Source organism: Centruroides vittatus, unplaced genomic scaffold, assembly GCF_030686945.1.
Source record: "Centruroides vittatus isolate TY-2023 unplaced genomic scaffold, ASM3068694v2 contig_196, whole genome shotgun sequence".
NCBI lineage: Eukaryota > Metazoa > Arthropoda > Arachnida > Scorpiones > Buthidae > Centruroides > Centruroides vittatus.
Window position 1 is genome coordinate 64,036 of NW_027121205.1, and position 23,095 is coordinate 87,130.

Here is a 23,095-nt window from a genome sequence, read left to right on the forward strand (position 1 = left end):
AAGTTGTCCATGATGCATTTTCAGTGAAATTTGACCTGTCCAATTTCGAAATTTCTGTCCATTGTGCCCTGGGTTGAATTTTTGTTGATGCGTATTGAAAATTTCCTGTTTTTGAAAAAATAATCCTGGCTATTGTATCATCTGAAATTATTTTTTTATTTTGCACAAACAAAATATATATATATATTAATAAATGTAAAAAGAAAACAAATTATATTTCGGATGTTAGTTTTAATATAAAATTATAATGGCTAGTCCCATCTACCTTCAAAAATGTTCTGTTGCTGAAATGAGATATCTCGGGTCAACCGGTCAGGGTCAGCACATTGCAACCAGCGATATGTGGGGAATAACACGGGACAGATAAATGGGTTTTGTCAAAGATTTGTTTGTCATAATTTGATTTAGCAATGTTTGTATTTCCAACTTCTCAATGAGCAACGCATGCACAAATCTCGCGCTACTGCCTGTTCGTAGAGAGTGTTGCCATTTTGTATTTTATTTTGACTTGGTTCTTAGTCCCCTGAATACCTACAAGTCTGGTTTTTTTTTATGTGCGCATGATTTGGGCACTTAATACTCTATGCCAAATTGCTGAACATGTATTCCTTCATACCTCTAAGCTGGTTACCCAGTTGGCAGTACGATTTTATAAACGAGACAGTCTTGTCAAAGATATATGTAAAATATTTACAATTAATTTGCTTTTTTATATTATAATTGCATGAAAACTTAATACTAATAGAATTACAATTTAAAGTTAATATACAGCTTACTTTACTTCACTAAGAATAATGAATCACATTTAAATATTGCATGCAAATATTGGATAGCATTAATTTCTATATCTAACAAAGTTTAAATCTAAAGTAAGCGACAAAACTAACTGTTAATCTGTACATCCATATATTAGTTTGCACACCAATATCAAAACTGTAAACTTATTTGTTACATTCCACATTGAATATTTACACTTGTAATACACAGTAATTTCATTTTATTGATTTTTTTTTTAGAAAATGTTAAGAATGTAATGTCCAGTACAATATGCCAGCAAAAAATGATCATCAGTGATGATCAAATTGAATGTAGGAAAAAATACATTATTCTCTTCGATGGACTCTAACTTAAAATGCTGAAATGGTAAACTGATTTGCATATTCACAGGTAAGTCAGTTATGTTCAATATTAATCAATTATTAAAAATAAGTAAATGTGAGTTTAAATTAAAAATAATTATTTATGTATTTACAAGATTGATCATAGGTGTTGCTCAGAGGCAAAACAAACCACACTCCACAACAATAGAATAAAACTCTTGTAAAAATTAAGACAAAAAAATATTTGTAATGTTTTGAAGCAAACAATTTTTATTTAACTTCTAATTTATATGCATTATAATTCAAAAATTAAAAACATTAAATTCCAATTCATCTTTGTTATTGCACAAAGGAATGTGCACGGCTTTATTGCTCTTAGTAAGAAAGTCGATCAGAAAATTTTTATATTGAGATGTTGCCATTGTCTTTACATTTAATTATTATTAGATTATTTATTTAGATTTTTACATTTATTATTATCTATTAAATTATTAATATAATTGAACTCACAAAATTGAATCTTTGATTATGATTGAGATGTACAGATTAATCGTCTGCTAATTGTTAACCATACTACTTGACTCCTCTCTAATTAATTGTTATGTGACAATTCTCCAATAAATGGAGTAATGATAGAAGAACACCAGCTAGACAAAAGGTAACGAGGTTGTCAGATGGCTTATGAGGGCTAAATTTCGAGTGGGGAGGTCGCATTGGGTAAGTTGATAGGTGTTTGTTATCCAAATAGGTAGAAGACAGGTTTTTAACAAATAACAAAACAGTTTATTTTACAACTAATTCTAAAATACACTACAATTCTACAAAATATGCCAATTTCTACAGGATATGTGATTAGATGCAGTTACATGATACACTACTAAAGAGTGGAGCAAAAATAGTCTCTATTCAGCTCGCATGGCACGACCTTGACCTATCTATGATGCTAATTCGTGGGAGAGAGTTTACAATAATTTCTACAAATACCGCTAGTTTTGTTATTCGAGGATATGACGTTTGTTTGATTGGAGGGAGAAGGATTCGAGGTCGACGACTGGGGAGTCTTCTCTTTTGTCAAGTTGTATGGACTGGGGCTGTCAGTTTATGGATGTCTGTTGATGTTGGCACCTTGTCATCGACTACTACTGGGCACTAATTAATACCTTCTGAGACATCGCCTTTTTTCCGACTTTTTATGGGACGAATGCCTGGAACTTCGGTGTCTCTACCTTTTATGCAGTTTGCATGGAAAAATGATCATGTGATCGACTGTTGACGGAGTCGAAGGGTAATTCCCAGGTGTGAGTAAGATTTCTATCGACGATGCTTGATTATAGCTGTCCTCCTTTCACAATTGGACGTTTGCCTTTTGATACCTTGTTAAAATTTTCATCTGTTTGTTTACAGAGAATGTTATTCAATCCATTCTGGTGTAATGTGTTTTTCTAACGGTTGTGTTAAGAAATTAAATGACAAATTTCGTAAACTTGCGTGAAATCAGGGAAAAGGCTCACGCTCAGGCCCGTGGGCTCATGCTTGTTGTTCCAGTCTGATAACCTTTCTGTTCACTTGTGATACATCATTCTTTTACAGGTTTTAAAAGCTTTACTTAGGCAAATCTCAGCTTAGATAGGAGGAATTGGCATCTGTTAGGTAGTTTTATCTTTCATATGGACGACCTTATTGAGTTTTCATTCCTAAAGGAATTTTAGTTTATCTTTGACTTTTGTTAGGTTAACACAGAGTTCTTATACATCTTGTCTGGTGTTTCTATATATGCTAAAGTCCAAAATTAAAACTGGAATATATAACTTGTAATAAAATGAATACCATACACACTGAGAAATAACAGTTGTGTGCAGGGTTGTCCAACCATTTTTCCTAATGGGCCAAATTAGAAATTTAGGTATATTCAGTGGGCCACAAAGGTACTTTATATAAATATATGTTTTTAAAAAGTTCAAAATACGAATATCAAATTTTAATAATAAATATATGTAATTACAAAAAATACTGTATTACTGACACTAAAAATAGAAATTATACTCCCACAAAATAAAATAAATTCAAGGCAGTTTTTGGCATTGCCTTCCTTTTATAATGTTGTCAATATCTGATTTTATGATACTAGTCATAATTTTAAGAACGTTAGTTAAATGGAAATCGCTCAATTTATTTCTTCCAGCAGATTTGATGTTTTTCATGCATGAAAAAAATTGTTCACAACAGAATGTCTAGAACAGGTTTCTAGATAAATTGACAATTTCATTAAATTCATTGAAAGAATAAAACTTCTTTATAAAATTCAAGAAGGGAATATTCTGTATGTTATCGAAGATTTCCTGCTTTGAAGTTCAATGAGTTCTAGCTGGTAATTGACTGGTGCTTCCACAGAATTAAATGAAAATGGATCACTAAACAATTCTAATTCAGTTTCTATTTTTCTGAAGTTAGAAAATCTGATTGTTAAATTTTTTAACAAAACTTCACATAATTTACTGTATTTTTCAAAATTCACAGGAAATTCTTCTTTTCTTTTTACTAAACTCTGAAAATGCACAATTTCAGTAGCTTTGAATTGTGTTATCAAAAGTCGTAACTTTCTAGTAAAACCTATTTTTTGTTCAAACATTGTGTAGCATAACTGGTCTTTTCCTTCTAAATGCAAATTAAGTTTAGACAACATTTGATCAAGATCATTTAAGTGTTCTTTGTTTTCTAAAAAATATACATGTTGCTTCTTGCTTTGCATGAACTCTTTTATTTCAGGTAACAATAATTGAAATTTAACAAATCAAGACCTACTTGAACCTTTAACTGGTGTGTAGAAAGTTTATTCTTCCAAAACAAACATTTTCGTAACCCCTTCTGGGTTCTTCTTCAGGTAAACCCAGTGTGCGGTTTCTGATTTATAATTGAAATTTTTTCAAAGTTGCTGCTTTATGCTTACTGCCAACTTCTAAGTATGCTTTGAACTCATCATTGCTCAAGCCCCATAATCTGATAAAATTCACAACTTTCACAAGATCTGTCATCAACTGATTCGTATTTAACTTTTGAGCACTTTGTTGCTCAAAAGTTAAATGTAACTGCTGTTGATGAATCAAGCAATGGTAGTTGAGTGTATCATGATTAACTGATTCTTTGAATAAAGTAATAAATCTATTTTTACCAATTAATGCAGAAGCACTATCAGTTGTAATCAAATAAATTTTATTTCTATCAATATTGAATTTTTCAATGGCTAAATTAAAGTGCTTAAGTATGTCCCTGCCAGTTGTTATATTCTTCACATGGCATAAGTTCACATTTCTTCAATTATATTAAAATTTACATCAGTTCCTCTGATGTAAATAATCAGTTGTACAGTATCACTTTGATCGGTACTTTCGTCCAATGCTAAACTGTAATGAACACATTTAGATAATTGGGTCTGCAATGTACTTGCAATACCATCAGCTATGTCATCAATTCTACCAATTGTCTGACGTGAGAGACTCATTTTATTGAATAAATTCACTTTCTTGGGACAATATAAATTAAAAGCAATTACAATACATTTTTTTATTAATTCACCATCTACCATCTACCTTTTTCTGAGCCAAGTTTTTAGCTATTAAATAGCTAACTTTTGTACATGTATCAGTTTTAACAACTGATTTTTTTGAGAATGTTTTGTAGAGAATAAACTGCTTTTTCAATTCCTATAGTTTAAATTTTTTTCTTTCTTGTTTAATTTATTGTATTCTGACTCATGTTCGGCAGCATAGTGACGCGTAATATTATACTCCTTACACATGGCAATTTTATCCCGACAAATAAGGCAGATAATAATATTTCATGTTTCAATTACAAAATACTTTTTGTCTAAAACATATTGAATTTTCTATTTTCTTAGTATTAGATAACATGATCAAATCCTGGGTTATTAGAATATAAATTTAAAGTTGATGAAATAATTATGAATATAATTGGAGGTTGAAACTATTTAAATTCTTGTTAGCAAAACTAATATATAGACAGACCTATGTCTGTATCATATACCTGTAGAAAAAAATAAAGAATAAATTAGCCCCTTTCATTAGACCTAGCTTCGAATCTCTAACAATGGTCTCTCTTAAAAAGAATGTCAGCACTCTTTCGAAAAGAGGGATATTGTGTCTTTTTCATCTTCTTGATGAAAGGATGACTAACAACATCACTTCGTTACAAAAATTTTTGAAACACAATTAAAATGACAGACCACGTCACCAACTTTTTTCATTGTTCAGTTACATATTATGTCACCAATTATATTTTTCCAACATCAAAATGTATTCAGTGAAACAATTTGTATGATATACTTTACCAAAATACATGAAAATATAACTAAAAAATTTAGGGTGCGGCAGTGGTCTGCAGGTTGGACATCCCTGGTTTTGTGTGTTATACCAGATTTTCATAAGTTCATTTTGTATAATCAGTTCCAAAAGCCACGTTAGGCAAATTCCAAGGATGACTACAGACTTTATAAAAGAACTTATATCAATAAGTATTTTTTGATTGCCAGATTAAACAGTTTTATCTAGTAGAAAATTTACTATGGGTGTTGGTGAAAATATATGTGGATGTTTCTAGAAGAGGGCAGAAGGCAGTAGAGAAGCCTACAGGAATGTGGTGGAGAGGCAGTAGAGTCGTGTGTGTTCTAAAAGTGTAGAATTAATATGTATTTGTGAGTTTTATTGGTTCAGCAGAAAAGATCAAAGACAAAATTTTAGTGGGAGAAAACCAGTGTTTAGACAGGGAGTGTGGCTAGAAAAGCTGAGTGTTGGGAAGAGATTAAAGATAGATACACTCAAACCTGTTTTTATGCGGTCTTTTTTGTGCGATTTTTTTATACGTGCAATGTGTTTTGTGCAATTATTTTTGTGCGGTATACCAATTTGATTGAAATTCATATACCGCACACAAAAAATCACACAAAACAAATCTTACAAATAAAATATCGCACGAAAATAGACCGCATGAAAACAGGTTTGAGTGTATAGAAAGATGTTGATAGAAGATGGGTGCTGCAGCTAATAAAGTGTTGCCGATCATAATTCCAAAAGATTGTGAAAATAGATTTTTTTTTCCTTCGAAAAAAGGAAAGACACACACAACCAAAATTGTTTTCTTTCAACAACAAACCAAAACGAAAAGGAAACTTCAATTAACTCAGAAATTTTAGCTACAGGTTTTGTTTATACAGATGCCATTAAACTCCTATGCCGACACGTGGAAGTAATTGTATCAGCAAAACTTATACTATTATACATACAAAACCCTCACATATATTATGCGACAGATGAAAAATCATTAAAATTAATCTTACATTAATACTAAACTAAAGAAGGAGAGTGAAGGATAGAAAAGAGAATGTAATAAATTGGAAAGGGGTACCCAGTATTGGCCTTTTAGGTCTTCAAAAGTTGATCCCCTCTCTAATGTTCTTAGTGAGGGTGTTACACAAAGAAATGATATGATTCTCCTCAAACTTCAGTTCGATCACTTGTTAAATGTTCAGATGCGATAGTTTACAGTGAATAATCCAAATTCTACTACAAGATCCTTTGTCCGTCTTAGAAACTCTACCTTTTCCTTCTCTCAGCTGCTTGAACATGCCCCTCGATGTGGGTTCCTGTCCGTGGTGAGGGGACCTCCCAGAGATGGTTTAGTATCTCTTCTTTACCATCCCTGGGATCTGAACGCCCACCCACGTGTTTGCCGTGCATGGTGGCCCGTATGCCGGAAAGGGGGATCCTGGTAGTTGAGGGGCAACGTACCGTCCCCAACACACTGCTTTGGCCCCTGCTTCGGATAAACGGGAGGCTCAGATCAGGCTCTGTTTGAGTCAATCGGCTGGTCGTTGAGTCATTCTTGACCTCGGCTTGGAGTCAACCGATCGATGCAGACCGGACAGACACGTCAGACAAGGTGTGCTCTTCTCGACTGCATTGTGACGGTATAGCTCCTGGGAAACCCTGGTGCGACGGTCTATGGGAGTCTCCCATGTGACGGCATCCCCCTGTTGGGCCCCATGGTGGGTGGGGTCACTAGGAGCTGAATATACATTCTTAAATATGGATTGCAAAAACTCAATTCAAGCGACCAAAGTAAAGACCTCCAGCCAACCTGCTTACTTAATAGTACATGCAACTGGAGAAAAACCCCTTGCTAAGTGTTTTTCCTTTTTGATTCAAAAGCTATTTGAATCAACCATCGGGCATTTAAAAAAAACGCAAAAATTGAGGTCAGGGGATCTACTAGTAGAAACAGCCTCTCCTCAACAAACAACAAAGCTTTTGTCAATTACAACTCTTGGAGACATGGGAATATCGGTCACACCACACGGAAGTTTGAACTCATCACGTGGTGTGATATCTGAGTTTGACTTGATGTCTGAAGACGAATCAGACATTCAGATCGGCCTCTCGGACCAAGGTGTCACTTCTGTCCGACGCATTTCGATCCGTCGAGACGGCAAGTTGATACCCACTAAACATTTAATTATCACATTCAACAACCCGACATTGCCATCTTTCGTTACAGCAGGATATCTGCGCTGCGCAGTTCGTCCGTATATTCCAAATCCGCTGCGTTGCTTTAAATGCCAGCGATTTGGACATTCCCAGACCTCTTGTCGAGGCAAAAACTTGTGCGCACAGTGTGGAACTGAAGGTCACAACAGTACTGAATGTAAAAGTACGCCACACTGTGTGAACTGCAAAGATGCCCATCCTTCCTACTCACGAAAGTGCCTTGCATGGCAAAGAGAAAAAGAGATCCAACGGGTAAAAACTGTGAAAAACATCTCATATCCAGAGGCTCGTCGCATGGTCAGTCTAAGTGCACCTATGCAACAAAAGACATTTGCTGCCGTGTTGAAATCTACTAACACATGTGGGGTTCAAACAGAGATTTCTGTCTCCCCAAGTGAATCTCTTACACGCCATGCGAAATGTTTAATACTCCCATCTATGAAAACACCAGAACAGGAGAGTACAAAAGCAAAAACACCTCTACCAAAAACTGGGATAACAACTAGGAATGTGGGTTCCAAAAAAGCGAGTAAGAACCCACTAAACAAACAGAGAGTGAAAGCAGCACTCTCCAAATCCAAAAAATCGGAGGCTCAGTCGATGAGTGAGTTCTCTGATATCTCTGACGAAGAGAATAAACTGGAGGTGACCCAAACAACATCGCCTCTAAAAGGAAAATCATCAGTTAAATTGAAGAGGGACACTTTTGCAAAGAATGCTGTCTCAAACACATAATGGATTATAAAATAATTCAGTGGAACTGTCGTGGTTTCCGCAACAACTTCTCTGACGTTAAACACCTGACATTATCTACCACATCTCTCTGCGTGGCACTCCAGGAAACACATTTAAAACCTGGAGAAAAAATATCTTTAAAAGGATTTGGACTCTACCGCAAGGATGATGATAGCCACAACCGCGCCAGTGGAGGTGTGGCTATACTGGTTTCAAACTGCATCCCGTCCTTACCGGTACAAATAACAACAGAGCTGCAAGCTGTGGCAGTCAGAATTTCTATTGGAGTAACTGTCACAGTTTGTTCCATATACTTGCCACCAGATGTCAGAGTCGATGAAGATGAATTGGATGCCTTGGTTGAACAACTGCCGACTCCATTCCTTTTACTTGGTGATTTCAATGGCCACAATCCAATGTGGGGCAGTCCCGACATAAACCGTCGAGGCAGGGCCATTGAGAGATTTATAGGCAATCACCAACTGTATTTATTTAATACTGGAGAAGTGACATACTTCCACGCCCCAACAAGAACATTTACTGCCATTGATTTATCATTAGCAACCCCGAATCTGTTTTCAGCGTTTACATGGGAGGTTGGATCTAATCCACTTTCCAGTGACCACTTCCCAATATTTTTAAAATATCGAGGCAGAGAAAGCTGTGAAACAGCCCGTCCACCACGCTGGAAATTTGAAACGGCAGATTGGCCTGCATTTTCCTCTTTGGCTAACATCACTGAGGAAATGGTCAATACTGCTGATATCAATGACTGCAGTTGAAGTTGTCACTTCCAGTATTATTCAGGCAGCCGAAAAAACAATGGGGAAAACGTCAACCAGATATCCAAAACATCCGAAACCATGGTGGGATCAGAATTGTGAGGCAGCATTTAAAAAACAAAAGAAAGCATGGGGGATTTTCAGAAGATACCCCACTGCTGAGAATTTGATAGCTTTTAAAAAAGCAAAGGCAAATGCCAGAAAAATAAGGAGGCAAAGCCAAAGGGATTCCTGGAGGAAGTATGTTTCTAGCATAACATCTTCCACCAGCTCAAAAGCAGTCTGGGATAAAATCCATAAAATTAATGGGAAATATGCTTCTCACTCTCTGTCCATGCTGGAAAATAATGGCACAATAATCAGTGACATAAAAGGTATTGCTGATTTGTTGGGTGAAACATTTTCGTCTTCATCCAGCAATATTATGTATACAACAAATTTCCAGGCTTATAAAGTCCAAAGTGAAAAACAATATCTAAACTTCCACTCTCCATCTAATGAGGAATATAATGTGCCATTCAGCAGAATAGAACTATGTACAGCAATCTCTCGCTCGGGGAATACTGCTGTAGGGCCGGATAAAATCCATTACAGCATGATTAAAAATCTGTCAGACAATTCCCTTAGTAACCTTCTGAATCTGTTTAACAGAATATGGACAGAACATACTTTTCCTGACTCTTGGAGGCTATCTATCATAATTCCCATTCCCAAGCCAGGTAAAGACTGCAAGAATCCCTCTAATTATAGACCAATTTCTCTGACTAGTTGTCTCTGCAAACTTTTCGAGAGAATGGTAAACAGACGCCTGATGTTCCTCTTAGAGGAAAAGAACTACTTCTCACCACATCAGAGTGGATTTCGTAGGAACAGAAGTACCACAGACAATCTAGTAAACCTTGAAACATCTATACGCGAAGCGTTTGTAAGACGACAGCACTTAGTGTCTGTGTTTTTCGATATAGAGAAGGCCTATGATCGCTGTCTGGCGATACGGGATACTCCGTGATCTGCACAAATTCGGATTGCGGGGTAATCATGCCAATTTTATATAAAAAACTTCTTGCAGAATCGAAGATTCCAAGTTAGGATGGGCAACACTTTGTCTAGGCCTTTCACACAAGAAGAGGGTGTTCCTCAAGGTTCTATTCTAAGTGTGACTCTGTTCCTAATTAAAATTAATAGCATAGCTAAGTGTCTTCCTCCCAGTGTGAAACACTCCTTGTATGTGGATGACTTTCAGATCTCCTGTCAGTTTACTAACATGAGTTTTATTGAGAGACAACTGCAAATTTCTCTAAATCGGATAGACAATTGGTCTAAGATCAATGGTTTTACTTTTACTGCAGAGAAGACCTAGTGCATCCACTTTTGCCGAAGGCGTGGTTTTCACCTGGATCTTGAAATTAACCTAAATGGGGTTAAAATTTTAATGGTCAACGAAGCAAAATTTTTGGGTGTTGTGTTTGACCATAAATTGACGTTCTTGCCACACTTGCGCAATTTGAAGAGTAGATGTTTAAAATCTCTGAACCTTTTAAAGGTATTATGCTGCTCATTTTGGGGAGCAGACAAATGTTCAATGCTTAGAATATATAGAGTTCTTGTTCGCTCTAAGCTTGATTATGGATGTATCGTGTATGGCTCTGCGCAAGAATCTACTCTTCGGATGCTGGATCTAATCTACCATCAAGCATTGCGTTTGTGCACTGGTGCGTTTCGAACTTCTCCTGTCCAAAGTTTGTACGTAGATGCTTATGAGCCTCTACTATCTCTCAGGAGAGAGCAGTTGTCTTTGTTCTATTATATTAAACAGAAATCTCTGGCTAAACCTTCAGTTTATTGTAGAGTATCAGATACTCAGCTGAAAAGATTATTTACAGCTCGCCCAAATTGTGTCCCTACATTTGACATTAGAATGGAGAATGTAAGCAGCACGATTGATTTGGACACAAGCAACATTTCACAGCCGAGGTTGATAATATATCACCTTGGTCAACTCCTGTGATTAATGTTGACTTTAGCTTAAAGCAGTTTCCTAAAGAATCCACTCCGGACTACATCTATAGGCAGCACTTTGCAGAAATTCAACACCACGACAGGAATTTAATTCCTATTTATACTGATGGATCGAAATCGGTTGATTACGTTGGCTCAGCCTTTGTCTGCCAGGATGAGATCGTGGCAGAACAAATTGCATTGAATTCTTCTATCTTTACTGCAGAGTTGCAGGCTATTCATCTAGCCTTAAAATATGTAATTAGGAAAGGTCATCGTCGCTGTGTTATTTACACTGACTCAGTTAGTGCACTTCAGGCTTTGATCTCGTATGAACCTAGTTTTCACTCCATAGTGATTAAAATTCGTAAGCTGATTTGCCATCTTTTTGCGAGGAATTTCTTTAAAATTTTGTTGGGTCTCAGGCCATGTGGGTATAAGAGGAAATGAAGAAGCTGACGCAGCTGCAAAGTCAGCAAGTCCTTCTCAGCATACAATGTTTATGGAATGAGGTGATTTGAAGCTAGTCATTAAAAAATGACTAGCAGAGAGATGGCAAAATGTGTGGAACGAACAAGTCCACAATAAACTTTATGAGATCAAACCTATAATAGAAAATTGGACACACAACAAACAGTATGATAGGAGATCTGAAGTCATTCTTACTTGTCTGAGGATTGGACATACTCGGCTTACTCATCAATACCTTTTGAAGGGTGATGACCAGCCAGTATGCCAGTATTGCAACTGTACTTTAAGTGTTAAACACATACTTTGCAACTGTGTTGCTTTTGACCAGAGTCGCAGACAGTATTTCGGAAATTTATTTATTTATTTTTTTATTATATATTTATATTTGTGTTGTTTTGTTTGTTTGCACTTGTTTGTGTTTTGTGTTGTATTGACGTTTTGTGATATATATATTTAGCTTGGTTTATTTTACCATTTGTCATGGCGCAGCATAGCCTGTATGGCTCTTGTGCCAAAAAACTAGAACTAACTAACAACTAACAGCTTGAACATGCTTTAGAAGCTTGTCTCACTACCTTCTCTTCTCGGGTTGCTGACTTTTTTCTGTCCAGTTCATGACTTTTTGTTTTTTTCTTCCACGACTCTACCGCCTTCTGGTTTTGTCTTCGTCTTCTTAAGGACGACCTTTTTTTTGTTCTAAGGTATGTATGATTGCCATATAAGGAAAGGAATTTCAGAAAGAGACATTCCAAAGAAAAAAGACAATAGACAAAGAAAAGAAAGGGGAGAAAAGCACGTAAAAGTGAAAATGAAACGAAAAGAAATAAAATAAAATATAAAATGTATACAAAACACATGGCGTACAGCCACAAGATCAAACTCTGAAAGACTAAAATTTTGAAACCTGGAAAAAATAATAATGAAATCTTTTAAAGACATTCCAAATCTATCATTATGGTTTGAGGATTTAATTGAAATTCCTTTATTCTTCAAAGTTTAGCAAATATCAAAATAAGCGTTTATAAAGTGTTTTGCTTTTTTCAGTAATTAATACATTAATGGGCAGATAAGTTGAAGAATTTTCAGATTTCACAGGAGCATGAATTGTATGTAGTTGATAAAAAACATTGGGGTCAATTTTGAAAGTTCAATCAATTATCTAATGTGAAGCATGAGCTAGTTTTTCTGTTAGATTTAGTGTGGAATATAAGTATCTTCTTCAGCAGTCAAACTTGTAACCAGGAATATTTCACCATATTATGTGTATTTTAACTTTGCAGAACATCTACATTAGCAAATGTTTTTAGTTCAGAAGGTCACTGAGCTTGTCGGATTTTTTTAATTTTCTGAAGTGCATTCTTTGAAGGCAAGCATGGCATTGCGTGTGAAGGGGCAGAAGTTGTATGTCGGGATTACAATAATCGGTATTAAGATAATTGTGAAAGTGAATGATTACCACATGGGAAGGAAGACAAAGGAAAGACAACTTAACAATAAGTTCATGTACAGACAATATATACACAGGAAAGTTTACAAAATACTAAATAAAGACATTATTTGTAAATAATAAAATCAAATTTTAATGATTCAAAACTCAGAAATTTTTTATTTTACAGTTCTGCACACACTTAGAGCTCTGTGTTACAAATGTGAACTCAGACTTTAAACACAATGCACTACAGTTTATCACAAAGTTAAACATAAAAAAGAATATCACATAAAAAGAAACACCAGTATATATTTGGCTGGGGATGTTGCTCATAAGTCAGTCAATTGTTCTATTGTGTCTGATTAACAGAGCCAAAATTAATGTTCTCGATGGAAACAGATTTTGATTTTGTCCACTCGCAACACAGTCATCAGAAAAAACATCACACAAACAAGCAAAATTCACCACTTGACTTTTTGCCACATGAAAGGAAAAAGCCCTGTGCATTTAATTCGCAATTCCTTAAATACTCTTTCCCTCCCTCTAAAGTGCTGTCAACTCTTTACACAACCCAAACAAAAAAAATAAAAATAAAGTTATGTATAGCCCAAAACCTGACCATTACTGCTGAAACAGCACACGTTACATGACTGAATAATTTCACAAGATATTTTCATATTTTTTGCTTAAGTTTTTAATACTTCTGTGATCTTTGAAACACTCATTGCACTTGTATTTGGAGAATGATTGTGGGTTTACAAATTTTTAAGCATGTGCTGCCCATTGAAAAAATCTGGTTTTTGCTTGACCATTACAATTAATCAATGGTTTTCTATTTCTAATTAACAATGGCTTTCTATTTTGCAGCACCAATAATAATTATCTTTTAAACTTTACCTTTCACTATTAAGAATATAATAAGAAGAAATGGCATGAAAAAAAGACAGAACAAACCTGAATCAAGCAAAAACAAATTTCTATAAATAACTAGAGTGCCACCAATTACCAATTCTACTTTCTGTCCCTCTTATTTAGCTCAAAAATAGTTTTTTTCCATAAGAATTGAGGGTTTAGGCATTTCAGGATTATGACCCAAATCTCAATAATAATTTGGGACCGTAGAGCCCAGTGCATTATGAAAAGCCTTTGTATAATAGTGCAAAACCTTCTTGGTCATTTATTATGCATTTTAACAAAATTGGTCGCGTGAGTAATCCTCATATAGGAAAGCAACAGGTCTCCTTTATCACGGGTCCAATAGAGTCATAAATTATCACGGGTCATGTAGTCATAAATTATGTGCTTGATCATGTGTGGCACAAGGTAACTGTGGACATGGAACCAAATTGCAACTGCAGTTGCAATTTGGATTCCTAATAATTTTGAATTTAAGTAATAATTTAGTATCTCATACTGGGAAGAAGAGTGGTTGTTTAACTGTTGTGCTGTTTCACATTCAGTTTGAATTTGCAATCTAATGTTGAAAAGAAACTGTGTAACAGCACTTTTATTTGTCTGCATAAACCATTGAAATGTCCAACGGCTTAGACCGATGATAGAGAAGATGTTTAGCATGAGAAAAGGGGAGGACCAAGTAGATGATGTATCTGTTCATAAAAGTTGTAGAAGTGAAGATGTTGACCAGCTGATTCTGGGACATGCAGCATGTGCTTTGGTCTAGGAGACTTGTCTGATATAATTTGACACATTTTTTGAATATGTTGAAAGTGTCCAAGCTTAATTTCTTGTCTTTTAAGATATACCTCCATACAGCAACAGATATCCAAGCTGTGGCAGTATCATTCCCTTATAAATAGTGTTGATCAAGGAGGAATGAAGTCACTCAATGTAATGTTACGATGCATTTTAACATAATATGCAATAACTCTGCCTTCCCAATTTGAGTACCAATATGCAGTAATCAGGATAATTTATTGTATAATGTGATAACTAGATATTTAATTGTGTTTATGTATTTAGAATTTTACTATTAAAGATCAGCTAGGTTTAATGGCTTTTAGTTTTCTAGTGATGAATAGACAGACATTTTAGGCCCTTAAAAGTTGTGTTTTAGGCACTTAAAATAGGCTCTTAAATTGCCTTGTTTAGGCTTTATAAAAAAATAGGCAGTCAAAATTTGCGCAATGAACAATTAACATACTTATCAGGACAATGAATTATTTATTTAACATACGTATTCCAAACAAAAATGCACATATTTAGATTGATGCAAACACAAAAGTAGACAAACAGTTATCTTTGCATTTTCATTTACTCTGTTTCCCATAGTTAGCTTCATAATATATTATAAACACTTTTTCCAAATTTTCAATAGAAAAGTTGCAAGTTTTGTTACTGAGAATTAATTTATATGAAGAGAAAGAGCATTCCACATCTGCTGAAGATAATGGACAGTATTTCAACCTTGGAAGAAGATGAACTGGGAATTCACTTTTAGTTTTGCTCTTTTCAAAATATCAGCCACAACAAACAAGGACTTTAATCCAGTAAACACTGTATCCAATTTTTTCCTCACTTTTTCTGTAGCGGTGCCTTGTGTATCACAAAGTTTCTGCTTTGCTCTGTTGAGGAGATCAATTCATTCATATATAGGTTTCCCACTACTTTCAAGAGCAGTAATAGATAGTATCTGCAATGAACGTGAAATGAGACTTGATGTACACCAAGTCGTTCTGAACATACATGTCATTCAAAATTTTCTTGGCTTTAGTTATGTAAACTGCATTGTCTGCTAAAGTGGCCAGAAGTTTCTTTATATCAGAGAAATGTTCACTGTAGTAGTTAACAGTCTTCAGCCAAGTTCCCCAACAAGTGAGAACAGGTTCTGGAGGATCTGCCAAGCTTCTGGGAGCATTTGCCAAAAAGCTTGCACTCTTGATGGGGCTTTAATGAACACTTTCTTGACTGAGGTGATGAGTTTATTCACTTTCTCATATTCTACTCTGATTTGCTCTACTGCTCGATTGAGACCATGGGCCAAGCATGTCACATGGACAAGAGCAGGAAAAAAAATTTTAAATGTTTTCATGGCAGGAGCCATGTATGAAGCAGCATCTGTTATGGCTACTAGAACTTTGTCTTCATCAGGATGAATCATCTTTAGCCCATTGTTCACAAAATGAGCCACTGTTTCATAATTTTAGTCAACTGTTTCATGTAGATGAGGTGAGCTTGTAAGGAACTGAGTCCAAACGTGATTTTTATTTTATTATTATTTCCGTTTTATTATCTTTGTTTGGGGCTTATGTTTATTTAGGACGAAGGTTCCCCACCACTCTCTTGTTAGTAATGAAAAATGAAGATAAAACAACTCACGGAGAAATAAGCGCCATAGGAAACATCTTGCGCACTTGCGCTGCCCGGCGGAAGTAACAGTCCGCAGAAAAAAAAAATGGAGGGGGGAGTCCCCACAATCACTAGTAGAGAAATACTTGATAAACCGTCTTAAACATCCCAGAAAATTATGATAAATATTTTGTAAACGGTTTATAAGCTTTGTCGGAAACTTAAAGCTGCCAGAAAAGAAAGTTAATGTTAGCAACTAAGTATGTAAATAAGGGGAGTAACCCAGCTCAAGTGTGACGTCACCTCACAGTATAAAACCCGTACGTTAACCGAAGAAGGAGAGGTGAATTTCAAATCGAGGTGACTGTGAGAGCGAGGTAGATTTGAAAGCAAAGTATTTTCTGATAGAAGTCCAGATTGATAATTGGACGATCCAAAGTGCTAAAGAGGAGTTCGATTGACGATTTGACGATATCGAAAGTATTGAGGAAATAATTTTCTTGGTATAGTGAGGTGACGGATAGACGTTTAATTAGTAAGAGATTTTGTTCATAGTTTCTAAGTATTTGATTTGTCGAAATTCAAAGGGGAATTACTATTAAGTTAAGCTAAGTAGCTGAGTTTATTGTCGGGTTGACTTGTTGATTTTCGTTAATAAATTTGGTTTGGATTATTGATATTTGTACGTAGTACATTCTAGTTGCTAATTAAATATATTTGAACTTTTGATCTGACTTGATATTTATTGTTATTATTACTAATTTTTCGATGCACGCTTAAAAGCCCAGGCCTGGCAAACTAATCTCGAATCCGCGTAAAGTACCCGTTAGGTTAACGGAAGTTTCACCGACCGTAATTATAGTCGGTTTCCTAAGATACTAAAATTAAGTACTTTACAAGCTGTGGAGGGTTTATCAGGATCAAGCTTTCCAACAATCAACGTAGTGCCCAAGACTGTCTGTTGTTTCATCAACAGAGAACCACAAGTAAGAGTCCTTAAGATAGTCTCTTATCTTGGAAGTAACATTTTTGTATGCAGGTTTCACATAATTCTTTCGAAGTGTTGACTCTGAAGGGATTTTCTAGTGGCAGTATTTTTCCAAGAAATTTCTGAAATGAGTGTTCTCCAAAGTTTTAAATGGAATATTTACTGCTATAATAGCATGACACAAATCAGCACTAAACTTATTTTTTTTCAATGAAGGCTCTGAAGTCTGCATCAAGAGTGTCTGTTTCATTTTATATTTTCGTTTAATGTTTGATTTGTGCAGAGCACCTTGTGCATGTTGCCTGAGGTGGTATTTCTTTTTCACTAGACAAATACAAAAAATATTAAATTTTACTATTTGTTGTTATTGGTTGTTTTAAAGTACTTTATATTTTATATATATTAACATTATACAGTACATACAATATGTAATTCACAGTAATATTTTAATGTATGAAAATAATTTTTTTACTGATTTCTTTATTACAGACTTGACTTGGAATAATCTTGCCATCTGATGTGTAATGGGGGATATTCTTGAAGCCATTGTCGAATTAATGAAGCTTTAGATCAGTGATTCTCAAACTTTTTCGATCCACCACTCCCTTTGTCTATAAAGTTATACCCAACGCCCCCTAACCCATTTTCTCTTGTGTGAGAAAGGATTGGATATATTCTTAGGAAAACTTTTCTATGAATCTCACACTTTGTGCCCTTACTGTAAGCTAAGAACAATGAAGTTGTCAGGTTGTCGATCGATTGCGCAGCTCATGACGTTGCTCATCCGTGACGTCAGAGCGTGCTACCTGTCATTAAAGGCGTTCCAGGTGGACTGGTCTGATTTCATGCAATAGGGACGCAGAAATCGATTAGAGGGACGCGTTATAGCACCATCGGTTGATAATAGTAATCGCTTATCGCTTTTCTAATGCTTAGCATCGGACGTTTTTATTTTAAAATCGTAACTTCGCTTGCAACTGATTATCAGAAATTATGATTGAATCTGTTATTTTCATACTTTTCTTTTTTTATTACCCTTTATTTACCTTTATTTCTCTGTAATTAAAGACGATGCAGTTTTAAAATAAACAGATCAGGTTTCATTTCCCAATAGATTATCTCTATTGACATCAGTTTCTTTGTAATAGGAGAGGAAGAGATCGTGTGTCTATTCCCAGTGTTAAGTGTTTATTGCTTTTGCGGTAATTTGAGTAGAGGGGAGAAGTCACTTAATGAACCGCCAAGTGTTTTATTACTGTTTAAATAACTGTTCCCCACTTGTTATTCTTAGTAATTAGAGAGGGTATATTGTCTGTCAAGGTTGGTTAAAGTTTATTACTTTCACAACAGGATGTCAAGTGAGCTGCCTCCCACTCCCCGCCGTCAATGACAACAACGCGCTAAGTGTTTTATTACTATGTAAACAAAAACTTTTTTCTCTGTCAGAAGTGGGTCAGATGTCAAGGTTAAGTGTGCAACGTTTTTATGACTTCTTAGAAAAACACAGAGATTAGAAATGACTATTTACATTTATTATTAACTTTAAGAATTTACAGAATAATATTTATACAGTAATATTTACAAAAAATAAACATTGCAGATGGAGGGGAGAGGGTCAGTACCTCGTCCACATTCCGACTTTATTAACGACCTGATTCAGTTGTTCAGGCATACTTGCCACAAGCTTTTGGCAATGTATGCCTGAACGAAGCTCCTCCCGACGACCTCTGACAATTTGCCAGAGTTGGTCAGGAGTTGCCGCCTGAATGGGGCTGTCAGAGAGCTTAGCCCATATGTGTTCTATAAGATTTAAATCTGCCCCTCTCCCTGGCCATTTGATGTCTATTAGATACTGCTGATCACGCAGCCATTCTTGAGTTTTGCGGGCCGTGTGGACTGGGGAGCGGTCATGGACAAACCAACATGGTGTGTTGCCAAACATCGCTCTAGCAGATGGCACCAGCACATCTTGTAATATTTCTAGATATTGTTTTGTGTCCAGATGGCCATCAATCCTGACCAACTCCCCAGGTCCTGCAGTCATCCATTTCCAGATTGCTGCAAACAGAAGACGTCAAATCAAGTTGTGATTTATAACTTGAACGGAAACACGAAATGTAAAAACTCATCTATCAAGAAGCGACCGCTTTGTTGGGTGCGCCACACGTATTCCGAGTTAAAACGTGTTGATGGTGGTTGGCGCACTCAAACAGGTTCACTTTTTTCGGAACAAAATATTTTGTTGTCGGTAAAAATGACTGCCAACCAGTCGGCCACGGTCCACCGACTGTAGGCCTGGGCAAAGCCCAACCTATCGAACTGGTTTCGGACTGTCAGCAGCTGTTTCTTGGCAGCCCTCCTCCCATGAAGGTTGAATTGTCGCAATTTATTAATAAAACAAATATATATATTATCCTGTTTACTACATTTCTGTATATGCAAGAACGTGTTAACACATAACACACTGGCGATTCATTATATCGATACAAATATATTTTGATGGAAGTTTCAGTATTATACTACAAATGTTACATACCTTCGTTTCACTGTCTCTGTATAAACGTTTAAATTAAGTTCCCTTCGAAGTGCGGAAGCAGTTCTAAATGGGTTTGCCTCACGGCATCTTTTCAGGGGAGCGTCCTCTTCATCTGTGGTTTTTCTCACGTGGCCCGGCGCCTTTCCCGGCGACACAGAACCTGTGTCCCGATGTAATTTTATTATTCTAGATACAGCTCTAGTCGATACGTCAAACATTGCAGCAATCTCTTTGTGCGTTACACCTTCTTGATAGTGTTTGATGATTAATAATCGAATATCTTTGGAAATTGCCTTAGGCATGTTGTTTCGATAATATTTAGGACTTCAGCAAACGACTTTATATAAAATACTTTTGCTTCCTTTGCCACTTTATGCAAATGAGCCAATGATGAGATCTCATTTGCATAAAGATTTGTATTAGCCCCTATTGCAGGGGCTCATTTGCATAAAGATTTGTATTCACAATGCGTTTATTTTGTTTTAATGTTGAAAATAGTTCCTGAATGGCATCTCACCCTGATAAACAACATTACAGAGACAACTTTAACGCCTGCAATGATGGCTTTCCCGTAGAAATTCTGTGTGATGCGAGGGAAGCTGCCATTCGTAGGTCAGGTCACATTAGCTTAAAAACTAATTAAAAACATTAAACATGACAACATAAAAGGAGAATAAATTAAATGATATAAAAATAGTTTTTACGTAAGTAGTATACATTGTTCTTAGCTGTACATTGTTCTCAACATCTGGAAACCATTAAGCGCAATGTTTCCTCTTATTCGTTTAACAGAGGAAAGGGAATTGCTGTTGGTGACCCCAACTTCTGCCTTTGGTCACCGTTCAGTACCCTGCCTCCAGCGCCCCCTGGATTTACTCATCGCCCACAAGGGGGCGTTATCACCCACTTTGAGAAACGCTGCTTTAGATGTTTTAACTTTTGGCATTTTCACTACAATTTTATTTACAAGTGAATACTTCAAAGACAAAAATGAAACTGATCTGCAGTAGACTGTCAGGCTGTTATTCTGGCAGAAGTTGGGATTTTATGACTTGGTGATAAAAGACTAGGTGTGGTTAATTGCTGTTTTTGGAGGGTATGATGGAGGGAGAATTTGTAAGATTTTAACAACTTTGGAATGTAAGCAATACAGTATGTTAAGAATCAAAGTAAACCTTTGTGGAAAATGAAACAAAAATTAAAAACTTTTTTAAAATATGAAAACAGACTAAAGTTTGTGTTTTATGCAAAAAGAGGCAGTAAAGTCAAATTAGGCATTTTTTAGACATTATAAAATACCATTATTTCAGTCTAAATGTTCATAAAAAGTGTTAATACAAAATGTACACTCTGTATTTTTTGCTTTCTATGATCCGGTGTGGGGGTACTTAACTCATGTTTTTAATACAAAATCTTGGCCATGTATATGTCAAGGGAAAAAAATAGGCATTTGCCTAAAATCTGCTGTCTAGTAGTGATGATAATTTTGTTTTATCATAGTTAAAATTTAAGGTATAAAATAAATAAAAGCAATGGGATTGGTTATTATAACTTTTAAAAATATAAACTGTCTAAAAAAATACTTAAAATTTTTTAAAATTGATGAGTTTAAAATTACTCTGTTTTACCGGACTTCGAAGGAACATCAAACACCCAAGTGGAAAGAATTGAAGTTAACAATTACTCTTTATTAAACTTTTTTTTTCACCATATGCGTTTCACTTTACAGCCTCATCAGTGTTTATTTTGTTTAACATCATCAGTGCTTTTATATTCTATTAACACTTCCCACCATGCATCTATGCTGACTCCCGTATTCAAATTAATGGTATTTGCATAATTATTAATACAATAATGTTCCACAATACATCTTATAAAGATTGTATGCTACTACACCGGATTGAACTAAAAACTTACTTTAAGCCTGTTACCGGTGTACTTCACTAAAAAAAACCGTTACGAACGTTTTCGAACTATTAAGTTCTTCTTCAGGTAACTGACGACAGTTAATCGAATGCAATTCGAATAAAATCCTACTGGAATACGATTCCGAATTCTATCGCTTGGATCGGTGACGTCATCCAGGCATGCGCTCCTTTACCGGCTGTGTGCTATCTCAAGTTCTTGTTTAAGAGTGCTTGCCATGCAGTTGACAGGGCTATTTCGTCTTTGTTGTTGATGCAGTTATCTTCTCTGAGAGTAGCCATATCTCTGAGAGTATACATCTTATAACTACATTTTCTATTTTATACAATATTTTTATATTATCATGGTCAATAATATTTTTATATTATCGCGGGTAAAACAGAGTAATTTTTAACTCGTCAGTTTTAAAGAATTTTAAGTATTTTTTAGACTGTTTATATTTTTAATAGTTAAAATTTAGTTTGCATTGATATGCCCAGTTATGATATTTGGCCAGAATGGACTCTGCCTTACTCTCAACAGTTTTGGATTCTATATCAGTCACTGCCACTAGATCAGTGTTACTCAACCTTTTTTTTTCCTCGGGCCACATACACATGATAGCTATTGCACGCAGGCTGCAACATAACGATAATAATAAAAAACTTTTATAATTTTTCACTCACTCTAGAAATTTAGTCTGACTGTTGATATTGCAAACATTTTTTCACAATTTCATTTAAATTAGGCTTGTAATTGCTGCATGCTACTCATAAAACGGCATCCAGGTGTGAATCAGTAAGTTGATTTCTATATATATGTTCTTTGCATATTTTCTTTTTTTAGTATGACGTTTCATGCAGATACATTGATTCGAACAACGTAAATTTTGAGCACATTTTTTTACAGATAGGATAAAAGGAACTTAGCAGTGTGGGCGAAGTGACTGAATTTATTTTTTGCCGCAAAAATTTCAAAATTTATATTTTGACTGCATTATTTACGGGTCATGTCTGGACCACTCACAATAGCTTAGCCGGCCGCATGCGGCCCGCAGGCTGCAGGTTGAGTATCATGGCACTAGATCATCAGCAAAGGCAAAACACTGCTGGTCATTGAAATTGCTAGACAAGGAAGGAAAGCAAATAGCAGAATTACGTTTATTGTACACATACAGTATAATAGGAGGAAGACGTAATTAAATTGACAAATAATCTTGAGATAAGGAGCACCCAGCATGTTGTACCTTTCATGCAAATTTTGCATTTGTTGCTTACTGCCTTTATGG

General features: G+C 35.5%; 1 long non-coding RNA gene across 1 annotated transcript; it reads left to right on the forward strand.

Annotated features, from left to right (window-relative positions):
- Positions 1 to 1,041: 1,041 nt before the first annotated feature.
- On the forward strand, positions 1,042 to 22,728 carry LOC136970419 (uncharacterized). Its single transcript, XR_010879977.1, has 3 exons — positions 1,042 to 1,167; positions 22,556 to 22,605; positions 22,717 to 22,728. It is a non-coding gene; the product is annotated as an uncharacterized lncRNA (long non-coding RNA).
- The last annotated feature ends 367 nt before the right edge of the window (positions 22,729 to 23,095 follow it).